The sequence below is a fragment of the Contarinia nasturtii genome, unplaced genomic scaffold, assembly GCF_009176525.2.
Source record: "Contarinia nasturtii isolate CC-2019 unplaced genomic scaffold, AAFC_CNas_1.1 Cnas_scaffold_810, whole genome shotgun sequence".
Classification (NCBI taxonomy): Eukaryota; Metazoa; Arthropoda; class Insecta; order Diptera; family Cecidomyiidae; genus Contarinia; species Contarinia nasturtii.
The window spans coordinates 2,792,340-2,803,392 of record NW_022198157.1 but is presented as its reverse complement, the minus strand read 5'-3'; the positions used below and the strand labels follow the sequence as shown (position 1 = coordinate 2,803,392).

The following is an 11,053-nucleotide window of genomic DNA, read 5'->3' as shown; positions in this document are numbered from 1 at the left end:
TTTAATTTTTTTCAACTAATAGGAACTCTCGCAAAATTGCGTTATGAAAATAATGTGTTTACGGTTTTGACAGATTATTAATGTCGACGTATACGTAACCACAGCTGTCATAATATATACGTAACTTCGTATTTTCACATTGTGGAGAATTTTTTCTGTTTCATTAATAATGAATCATTATTTTCTGTAATAAATAGAAATTTATTTATTTATAATTCTAATAGAATGAATTTGAAAAAATAAATAGAATCATTTATATGAAATAAAAATAATTCTAATTTGAAATAATACGATTTTGTTAGGTTCCCATAGAATGGTGTGAGTATTTATAATTTAGTTGTATTATTTTATATGCTTTATGTGTGTGTACAATGATTTTTAATTGATTTAATTTCAATTTGATTTACTTGAATGATTTTTAATACAATTTTTGTGTTGAAACTATAACATTCAAATACATTCCAAATTATTGAAATAAATTTGATTTTTGCATCTAATTCACACTAAAATCAGATGGCGCTCATTAGCGAGATTCGCAAAAAAAAGTCTCCAATCTCATATACGTCAACCCCCCTTGGGCAATACTAAAACATACATATTGAAGAAACTTAAATAGTCGCCCTCGTATAAAAGGTCCCTTCAATCAACCAGACATTTTTTCCACAAGGGACAATGGCATTCAATAATAACGGTATTCAAATGGTGTTTTCTATTTCTATATGTATTTTTATGGTCATGCCAATATTAAATATCAATTGACGCCAAAGGCTTCTTCGCTTATTCTCGTGCTGATGTCAATTTATTTCAAGTTTAAGTACATTGACAATGGGATACATGTGAAAGAAACCCAAAGAAATTCATACGTCGTGCACTTCGATTGCACACATGTAGCCTTTTCAATCGTTTTTTTTTTTTTTGTTAACATTTCAGTTAAATAAACAAGTGAATTGTGGCTGTCAGTCAACTCATACTCGCTTAATATAAATGTTTCATGTATAACACCCAACACACACCGTCGCGTCGGAATCCATATAAATTCATTGGGTTCTTCGTCTGGCACAGCATTTCAAATATATCAAAATATGACATTAGCTGTCACGCAACGCACACACAATACATGTATGTTCTGTCATTGTCTTTACGCTCCCGTGTGGATAATCTTGTAGTCGATTAGCATATAGCATCCAAAGTCATTCTTAAATTGGTGCACCGTTAACGTCTAATGTGCGCTCATTCTTTCGTTGTCATTATTTTTTCATTTCGTTGTATCTTGTTATTGTCATTAAAGGTAGATGGAGGTGAACATAATGCTCAATCATCCTGACAGTAGTGACTTTATCTCAATTCTTAATACACCAAAACAGCATTAGAAAATACAAAGACATTGTATGCATTCGAGTATTTTGAGACCATTTACATTTTCATTTGGTGTGGCTGTTCGGTAAAATGGTGCTGGTGCTCCGCACTATTATCCATTTCTCTCAGCCGATCTTTATTGTTATTATTATTTTAGCATGGATGCTACTTGCTACTAAAAAACCACCGGATATAAATTTCGATGTTTCAACTACATGAAAATGTCTTCGGTTTGTTCCCTTTTTTCGACCACATTTCTAAATATGTAATTGCAATGGCACCTGGACTATTTTCGATTGTAGTAAAATTTCACGGTTGCAAGTCAAGTCAAGTCAAAATGTTTCTATAACGAGTTATTCACGTTAATCGTTGAATTTTAAGGAAATAAATGTTGCAAAAAACAAAAAACATTCAGTATGGCTTTAGTTGCCATGCATATTTATGTGGTGAATTGACATCGTCAATCTACTTTTGGTTTCTGGAATCGAATGGATGACATGTTCATTGGTAAATATAGAACATATTGTGGCATTTAAAAACAACTTCGCATTTTGAGAAATGTTCGATTCCATCAATTTAAAAAACTTATTGATTTGTATTTGTTTTTGGATTCGAAATCCTGAAAACCATCTTAAAATGACTTGAAGTCGATTTTAGAACAACTTGAAATATTTTGTATAAAATTTAAATTCTAAATAGACTTTGTAGGTACAATTGTATAAATTGCAAGATAAAAAACAAAATCGTGGGATGTTATCATAATGTTACATAATGTGGCATTCTTCACAAAAAAATGCAGAAGATGTCCGAGCACAAGGAAATACCATTCCATTATTATTCACATTAAAACGGTTTGAAATATTTAGGTTTGGAATGTTCACGAAATACTTTTTCTTTCAATCAGAACTTCTAGGAATGTCAAGAAATACCGTTGTTGCAAACAATGTATTTAAGAAAGTGTTGTGCACAACACCTTTTGAAAACTTGATACACACCGGCATGTGCTTTCAATGAACCATCTCCATTTGCTGTACAAAATCGAAAAAAAAAATGTAGATGGTAGAACAATAAAGACGGTTGTACGTTGAAAGGCATTGTAGATCGGGATTTGTGGATGGAATCCCATCAAATATGACAATGAATTCAACCAATAATAAAAGATGAAGCTTGAATTATTTTCCTCGTATAAATAGACAACGTATGAATGCATTCATTGTTAACTATTTTCGTTTGCATTTTCAATGGCAATCGAACTAGAAAATTCCAGCTGAATATTGTTTGGTGGGTCGTTAAATTTTCTTAAAATTCACGATGAATTTTATTTGTAATTGCTTGACTATATCATTGCTCATAAACTGGAATTCGTTGTAAAAAAAGCAGTCAGTAATAAAGTTGTTGTTCGTTCGTCACTTTGAAACTGTAGCGATTCGCTGGAATGTTCATCGTTTTATGTGCAACATATGTTCGGCGGTGGTATAAAACAGCATGATGGTGCATACATTTTATTATCGACAGCGGCAAATATTTTATTCATATGTGCGTTTGGTATTCAATTCAAGCGCACCGACTCACTTTTTTTCTTCTGTTTTTGAAACAAACGCAGTCAAATGCAATTTGGATTTGTTGGCATTCGTTTTTTTTCTTTTAAATCGACATAGGAATAGCATAAAAATCAATTTTAGTGTCGACAGTTGAATTTGCAATCATTGCATTTCAATTGAAAGTCGTGAAAACTAGGTTTATTTCCAAATGGCGTTTTGACTTAAAGTAGTCAGTTAACGTTGACCATTCGCTTTTGAATTTTTTTTATATTCGAATTAAAAAATTTCAATAAGTAAAGTAAATGCAAGGAAGTGCATTTTGTATTCTTTCAGCACGTGCATAAGAGAGTTCTTCTTTTGAAATTGGTTCAAGGCGTTGATCTAGATAAATCAAAATAAAATGCTGCCAAGAATTTTGTTAACTCCCTCGTCAAAGTTACGAAACATAAAAAGATGCAGCAATGTTGTTTTCATACATTTAATATGCTTTGCATCTTTTCAATCCACTCACTTTATTTTTATTAAATTATTCCAGATTGAATCGACTTCACCACAGACGAAAATTTTCACTGGAATTCCTCACTCTGCACGGATAATCTTAATTAACGAGGGAAAAATAGACGAAGAGAAATAGAATACTTGTTGAAAAAGCCGCTCGTACTAGCTCGATGTTTATATGTATCGTGGTGAATATACTCACGTAAATGCACTCAAAAAGTTTTGCATTTTATCCAAAGGCTTCAAATTTAATGCGCTTAGCATCATATAGAGACTGTAATTGGAAGGGGAGCCAAGATAATATTTTCAATGCATACACATTGACAACACATACAATTTTCATTTCTGGTGTTTTCATTGTTTCTCTCCAATTTGTGAGCATATAATTATTGTGCAAAATTCGAAAGCACTGCAAATACGTTTTTCTTTGAGGTAGTAGCGCCAAATGCACTCAATTCCACAACATTTTTTTTGAAAAATTTCAAAAGACGTGTAAAAATTATACAAAAACGTAGGAATCTGTTGACGATGAGGCTCGGTTTTTTTTATTCAATTTTTCTCTGGCCTTTTATGAACTTTTTTCTTTGCTTTGACCATTGACAAGCGACAGAAAAAAGAAGCGCTTTGAATAAAATTTATATTCATAGAATTCTTTTTTCCGCATAATTTCCATAAAAAAATGATGAAAGGCGCCACGGGATGCCAATTTAAGTAGATGATTTTTGAACCAGTCTTTCAAATATTTTCTTTGTTTTCACTGTTAATTTTTGTTTGTGTGAAAATTCTCACACTAGCCGAAAGAACACTTTGATGCCTTCATTTCTTCGTTTGTTTTCATCATATCAAACGACTTTCATCATCATGTCAGCATTTGTAATTGGCCAACCCACGGATTATTCTACACTCACGGAACGAAAATTACTGGTTAGCGAACATATCAAAAAAATTCATAACGTATAATTATGTCATCTGGTCACTTTGTTTCACAATATATCGACCGCCGAATTCAAATATAATATGTACACTTTATAATGATATCGGATGGGTGATTAAAACATTTTCATTTGTTTCAGTACATTGTGTCATGGTTTGTAATTGAATCTTCAGCTTTTAAAGTCTATAATCAAAACTGGCCACTGATATTGATCAAATTTATGACCTAACGGAATTAGCCATTAAGCAGAATCAATTTGATCGTATTTTTTATTGGATTTTTAATTAAAGGCTTTATTTTTGTTGCTCGCAGGTAATCCATGTTTTAATAAATCGAATTCAATTTTCTGAATATATTGATGAACATTTTTTCTAACCCGAAAAAATAATTTATGAAAAACGTATGTATTTCACTATAATTAGATTTCTATAATCTAAAAAATATATATAATTATTTCGGTTGTTCGGATATTTTTAATAATTCAAAATATTGTTATTGGCTCATATTAATTGAAATTGATATGCCGTTTTTATGTGTCAACAGAATATTTTAATTTAACCCGATTTAACCTGGTCACTTTTTCAAAGAGCATTTTAATTGCATCGCATTTCTCTAATTTATTATCCATGAATATTTGCAACAAGGTTCGAACAAAACCAATTATATCATCCTAAATTTCAATAGGCTATTGTTGAGTCATTATTTTCCGATTTGGCCCATTATTGTTATGATGACGGGACCGTAGCCAGAACTTTTGCCTGTGTGAAAAAAAAAAACGTCGAAAAAATGCAGTATCTGTGCTTGTGCATGACAATTTGCGAGCCATTTTTACATGTACTTTTAAATGCAATGAAAATTGGTGCACCTGCACTATCCACACTGGCTATTGACTGGTGTGTTACCGTTTTGATCGAATACTCTGATAATGATACCATATACTACATCGCAATTATCATAAACTGCACAAGAGTACAATTATGCAATTTTCCGTCATCACAACACGCGCATACCGGGGTTCCTTTTCATCGAACACACGATTCACGATAGAATAATCACTTCCGATAAGTAGGTACTTCACCATTCCGAGAGCTAATTTGCTTATTTTCAGCTTATTTTATTGTGCAGTTTCGCCGCTTTTGTTATACATGAAACTGGGTTGATTTCGAAGCGTCTTTTGTACTTTTGCCAAAGGTGTATCGAACGATGACGTAGTCATCGCATCTCTATACTCAGAAATCGATGCAACGAAAGAACATTCTAATTGCAAAAAATGAGCATAAAAAATCATTTCTTCATAGTAATAAATTTTATTCCATTTCGATACACTCAAGATTTCTTCTTAAAATAGAGGCGAATGTTTTATATCCGCTTTTGAAAATTACGTGTTTAATGTGAATCAACTTACGCAGAGCCAATGTTTTAATTTTTCATTTTGTGAAGCGACGAAAACTAAGCAAAAGTGCAATGAACAAAAGTCAAATGACGAGATCGTGAGTGTGCTGTGTGCTGTGTGTGCATGTATTATTATTGGGAGGCTTGTTGAAATGAAAAACAAAGCAAGAATTGGAAATAAATCATCACTTAACACATTACTGCTAACGATGCACACGAAAAACGGTACAAACGATTCAAATCGAGTCGAAACAAGATGTATTGCAGTCATGCAAGTCAATACACACACACATGCACACTCACACAATATCGATGCGACTGCGATTTATGCCCGTTTTCGTAGCGATAATGCAATGTTGTTGAGTCGTATGCATGGCATTGGCTGTTGAAAATAGAACATTCAATTCAAATGCAAGCACAATGGCAATGAGTAAAATTAGCTTCATTTTCTTTGCGTTCGCCCATTAGAAGTGCATGAATTATATAGTCGTGCAAATGCTTTATGCTATAAAATCGCATTGCTCAAGACTGAGCCGAATGAACGAATGAGTTCGACCAAGTTCATTCATTCGTCGTGATATCGGTTTCAGTTGTTGTTTCAGCGATAATTGGGTTCAAATGAATTACTGTTATTTTATTAATATGCCATTTGGTTTTTGTACTACAATAAACACAAAAGAACAAAAAAAATCCAATGCATTTTATAATTCGACAAACTAATATAATGTTAATGACTTTATGTCCAGCAAGTGAATGACCATCACCGATTGTAATGACCGACACATAGCCTTTCAAATGTCCTATTACCTCAACGAAAATGAATGCACTGGAAAATGTGCAAGCGAAATATTTTATTAGTGTACGATTTTACAAAATGACCAATTGAAATGGCACCAAATGAATTCATTTTTCATTTTAAAATTAAATTAGTACTTAAACGGCTCATTCTCTACCTTTTTGCATGTGTTGGAAATGTTATTGTTGAAAAAACCAACATCGAAATGAATTGTTAAACGATGCTTTTGACTCTTTCTGTGGATATGTAGATAAGCGGATGTATGTTTTCACATTCTTTTGAATGTTCCAAAAATATTCGCTTAATTTATCAAAAAGAGGTATTTCAAAGCGTTGTGATGCCGGTTTGCAGCTAATTTTTATTATAAGTGCAGTGAAAATAGTGAATTTTAATTTCATCGCCTGCAGATCGTTTGATGTTATCGATATGGTATTAAATATTAATTTAAAAATAAAACAAAGTGAATCTCCGCGGTAAAAGGACAAATCCGTATTTTTTTGTGCTTAATGTCGTAGCTTTTTTTGCATTACCAAACGAATTTAATTCAATTCAATGAGAACAGCATATTGTCACATGGCTGAAAATACATTCTTCTTCCGGCACATTTAAATTATGTTTTTTTTTTTAATTAAACTCTTTTTGACACAAGCTAAAGTGCTTGCTATTCAATTTTGGATGACATTTTCAGAGATAAAAAAAAACTTTTCACTGTGTTACTAACACGTTTTGAATGGAACGGGGGATGAAAAATAGATTCGACAGATTTCCAGATAAAGGTGATAGGTTGAGTTACTGGAAAATTGGTTTGCACTTTGTCTGCTGTCGAATCATTTTTACCAAACACAATGACACCGATATTAGCAATCGACCATGATAAAAACGGAAATTTCTAGAGCATAGCACAAAGAGTGTGTGTGTGTGTGTGTGTGTGTGAATCACTGAATGCAAGTTATTTTAAAGAAGATTAAAATGCAAGTGCATTTTTATGAATCAATCCACGTGAGACCGGAATTGAAGTGTAAATAGAATAGAAAAAAGCAAGCTCCGCACACTCTGAAATCGATTCCATTGTGATTGGTTTTTCATGAGAATGATTTTAGTTTGAATGAAAATGATTATTATTATTGTTGTTGTGATAGGTGGTGGTGGTTTCTAACATGCATATGAAAATTGCAATTTACGTGTCGGCTGTCAATAAATCGGTTGGCAAAATCATACATAGATCGTGCACTTGTGTTCACATTCAAAATTGTTTGCGGCGAGATGTGAACATGGTAACATTTTCATTGAAAATTCATGAAGCATACATTACACCTTGAAAATCTTGACAATTCAAGATTTTCCAGTAATTTCGACAGCTAGAACGAATCAAATCGACACACACACACACACACACACACACACACACACACACACACATAACGAGTGTAATCCTATCGAAGCATTTGGATAATATGCGATGTGAATCAAGCGCATTACCAAAATCAAATTGGCAAATGTGAAAATTTCGATTTGGAATTTTCGATTTGTGTGTTTCACTCTCGTTCTGTGTGAGTGCACACCATGGAAAATTGGATTTATCGTTGAAAATCGAATTTGACACCAGTTGAATGCGTGTGAAAAATTGCAACGATAACGACACAATCAAATGGCAGAAAATATGATTTCAACCTCTCTAACCACGTAGTATAAGCATTCATTAAAGCTAAGAGCGGGTTTTTTCTGCTGCTATCGCCCGATTGGATCTGTTTGTGTTTGTTCTTTGATTGAATTTGTTTGCATGAGCGATGATGATGCAATTCTCGTCGCACACAATCACGAACTCACTTGATGGATGAGCAACGAGTAGGCGATTATAGTCTTGTTTTTGATATCAATCGACTTGATTCGAAGACCGTTGTTCACTTCGATTTTCCATTATTATTATCATTTTTTTTCTCGCGCGCATATAAATAATTGCACAAAGGTTAAAAGTTTGAATGTGTTTAAAAACTTCGATAAATCCCGACTCGTGTTCGCTACAGCTAATCGAAGAATTAAAAACGACGTCGTTTCCTTTTTGTCCATATTCATTTTTTTCCCACTCATTTCTCTGTCTGTTCCGTTCTTTCATTCTCAATATATTTGCAAATATTTCGATTGACTGTTTGCACTATGCAATTTTCATTTCTAGATAAATAATTCTCGTGCATTGAGAAGCAAAGTGAAACGGCAAATCAGGGATCGAGAACCGAAGAAAGCGCAAAACGACGGCGGAAAATGGTGATAGAAATAACATTAATCGGAGGTTCTTCGAAATTGAAACAGCAAAAAATCGACATGGATGAGAAGAAACGACGATAGATTTTTTTTTTGCCTCTCTATCGAAAATAACTTGATTGTAGCAACAACAAAGTGTACAGGGTCTATGGGTTTATAACTGATTTATATCTTCTTCTATTTTTTTCTTTGCTTTTGGATCGTTGCACATTGCGTTTGACATGAAAGCATGCATTGCTAAGCAAACGATCGATTTATTCAATTTGAAATCTATTTTCTGTGCCGCACAAAGCGAACACAACAACAACAAATTAAACGTACTGCAAAAAGGACGAGAGTTTAGAGAGGAGAGAGAGAACAACAACGACACGATAATGCTTCAATCGATGTTCGCGACTACTGCAGCATGTTCATTAAAGAAACAAAATATAATCAAATTTTCAGAGAGTGATAAAACTGTCGAACTCATTTTGACCACCAATGTGCTACAAGCATTGGACGGAATGAAAAATAAAAACCGATTATAACAAATCAAAGTCATAAAAACAGTAGCTGGTATGTTGTTAAGTCTATAGAAATCAGACTATAACAACAGCATATAAAAATACTGTAAACCATTTTCAGATGCGGCAAAAAACAGACACATATACAAAAACAACAAGACAAATTAATGATTCAACCGGCTTGGCTATGTGTGCCGAATTGTCTTGTTAGAATGCCCGTTTTTTTGGATCTATTTCACTGAGCTAAACATGTCTTATGAATATTTCATGTAAGAGTTTAGGGTTTTTGTTTATTTTTATGAACGACTTTTACAACAAGTCAAAATGTGAAAATTATCTGAACATAACAAATCTACATTGAATAATGTTTACTTGAGATGTTTTTTTTTGTTTGTTTGTTTGTATGACATGCATACGGACATTTTTGTATGTTGCCATGCCTGAGCCGGATACGTTTTTACAATAAAGCAATACCAATATATTTTATACCAAAAAAGATTATTGACATGATAGATCATAAATTGTGCGCAGTCAGGTATCATTCTTGTCAATATAATCGTCGCTTTTTTGAATGTGATCATTATTTGTTGGATATATTTTTCTCTCTTTTCCTTTTCCTTTTTTTCTCTTGATGAGCGTATCCTTCTCACCGTTGTCATACAAGTTATCCTCGTTGAATATATAGTGCAAACAATCGCGTTTTTATTTTCATCTGTGCTATTATTTGATGATAAATCGTGCCGTGCCTTTATTTTGTGAAGTGATGTCAAAAGCAGTACTCGACTCACCTTTGCAATAGAAATTGTTCTGGTATAACATAAAAAGTTTTATATATCAATCATCTGTCAACTGTCAAACAGTAAACAACACTTTTTCTTAGCTCCGTAGTTTTAGTGTTTTTATTTTGTTTATTTATTTAATTTTAAGTGCTGTTCTTAGGTAAAAAAAATTTTTTTCTTGTTTTTAAGCATTTTCCAAACTCAAATTAGTGTTTATCGTGTTTACATTTTTGTTGCTTGTGTTGCTTTCGTTGGTTTTATTTCGTTTTTTTTCTCCCCTGTATTTTGTTAGTGTGACTAACCTATAAATATGAATACAGAGCATGACAAATGCACTTTTTGTGCCGAGTCCACGACCAATTCCAACAAAGATGTGATAAATTGCTATGGATTTTGCGGTAAACAATTCCATATCAACTGTTTGATTGCAGATAATGGTAATTATAAGAAATCGATTGTAAATTATTTGGTTTCAATTAAGAATTTACAGTGGTATTGCGATATATGTCTGACCTTCACGGTAAATGGCATTGCTTCAACTCTTATGAATAGTGCTAAAATCTTAACGGAAATTCAATGCACTATACAACCTCAAATTGAACAATTGAAGGTTTTTAACGCAGCCACCTCGGCACAGGAAAATAATGGCGCGATTAAAACATTATCCGCTCCTATTTTGACACAGTCTTCAGTAATTCATACTGACATTCCATCGACTACGATTAATCAGATGGAAATCGATACCAATATCGTTGTTGATATCGATGCAAACAGTACCGATGTGATTGACCCTGTTGTTAACGAAAACAATGACACCAGCATAATTTCGATTCCGTGTGATATTTTGACCACTGATGTTCCGACCGTGCGACCAAAGCCAAAAAAATTACGCAAGCGTCGTAGATCTGTCAGTCCATCGACCAGATTAAACGTATCGGCAAGCACAGTGTCAAATCCACACAAAAAGAAAGTGTCAAAACCAACGAAAGTGACAA

General features: G+C 33.1%; 1 protein-coding gene and 1 long non-coding RNA gene across 9 annotated transcripts in view; both read left to right on the top strand.

The window, feature by feature from the left end:
* LOC116342188 (protein sidekick) overlaps positions 1-11,053 on the top strand; it is a 94,237-nt gene that overhangs the window by 39,517 nt on the left and 43,667 nt on the right. The gene's annotated exons all lie outside the window — the stretch shown is intronic.
* Positions 29-532, top strand: LOC116342190. Its single transcript, XR_004201232.1, has 3 exons — positions 29-186; positions 303-318; positions 514-532. It is a non-coding gene; the product is annotated as an uncharacterized LOC116342190 (long non-coding RNA).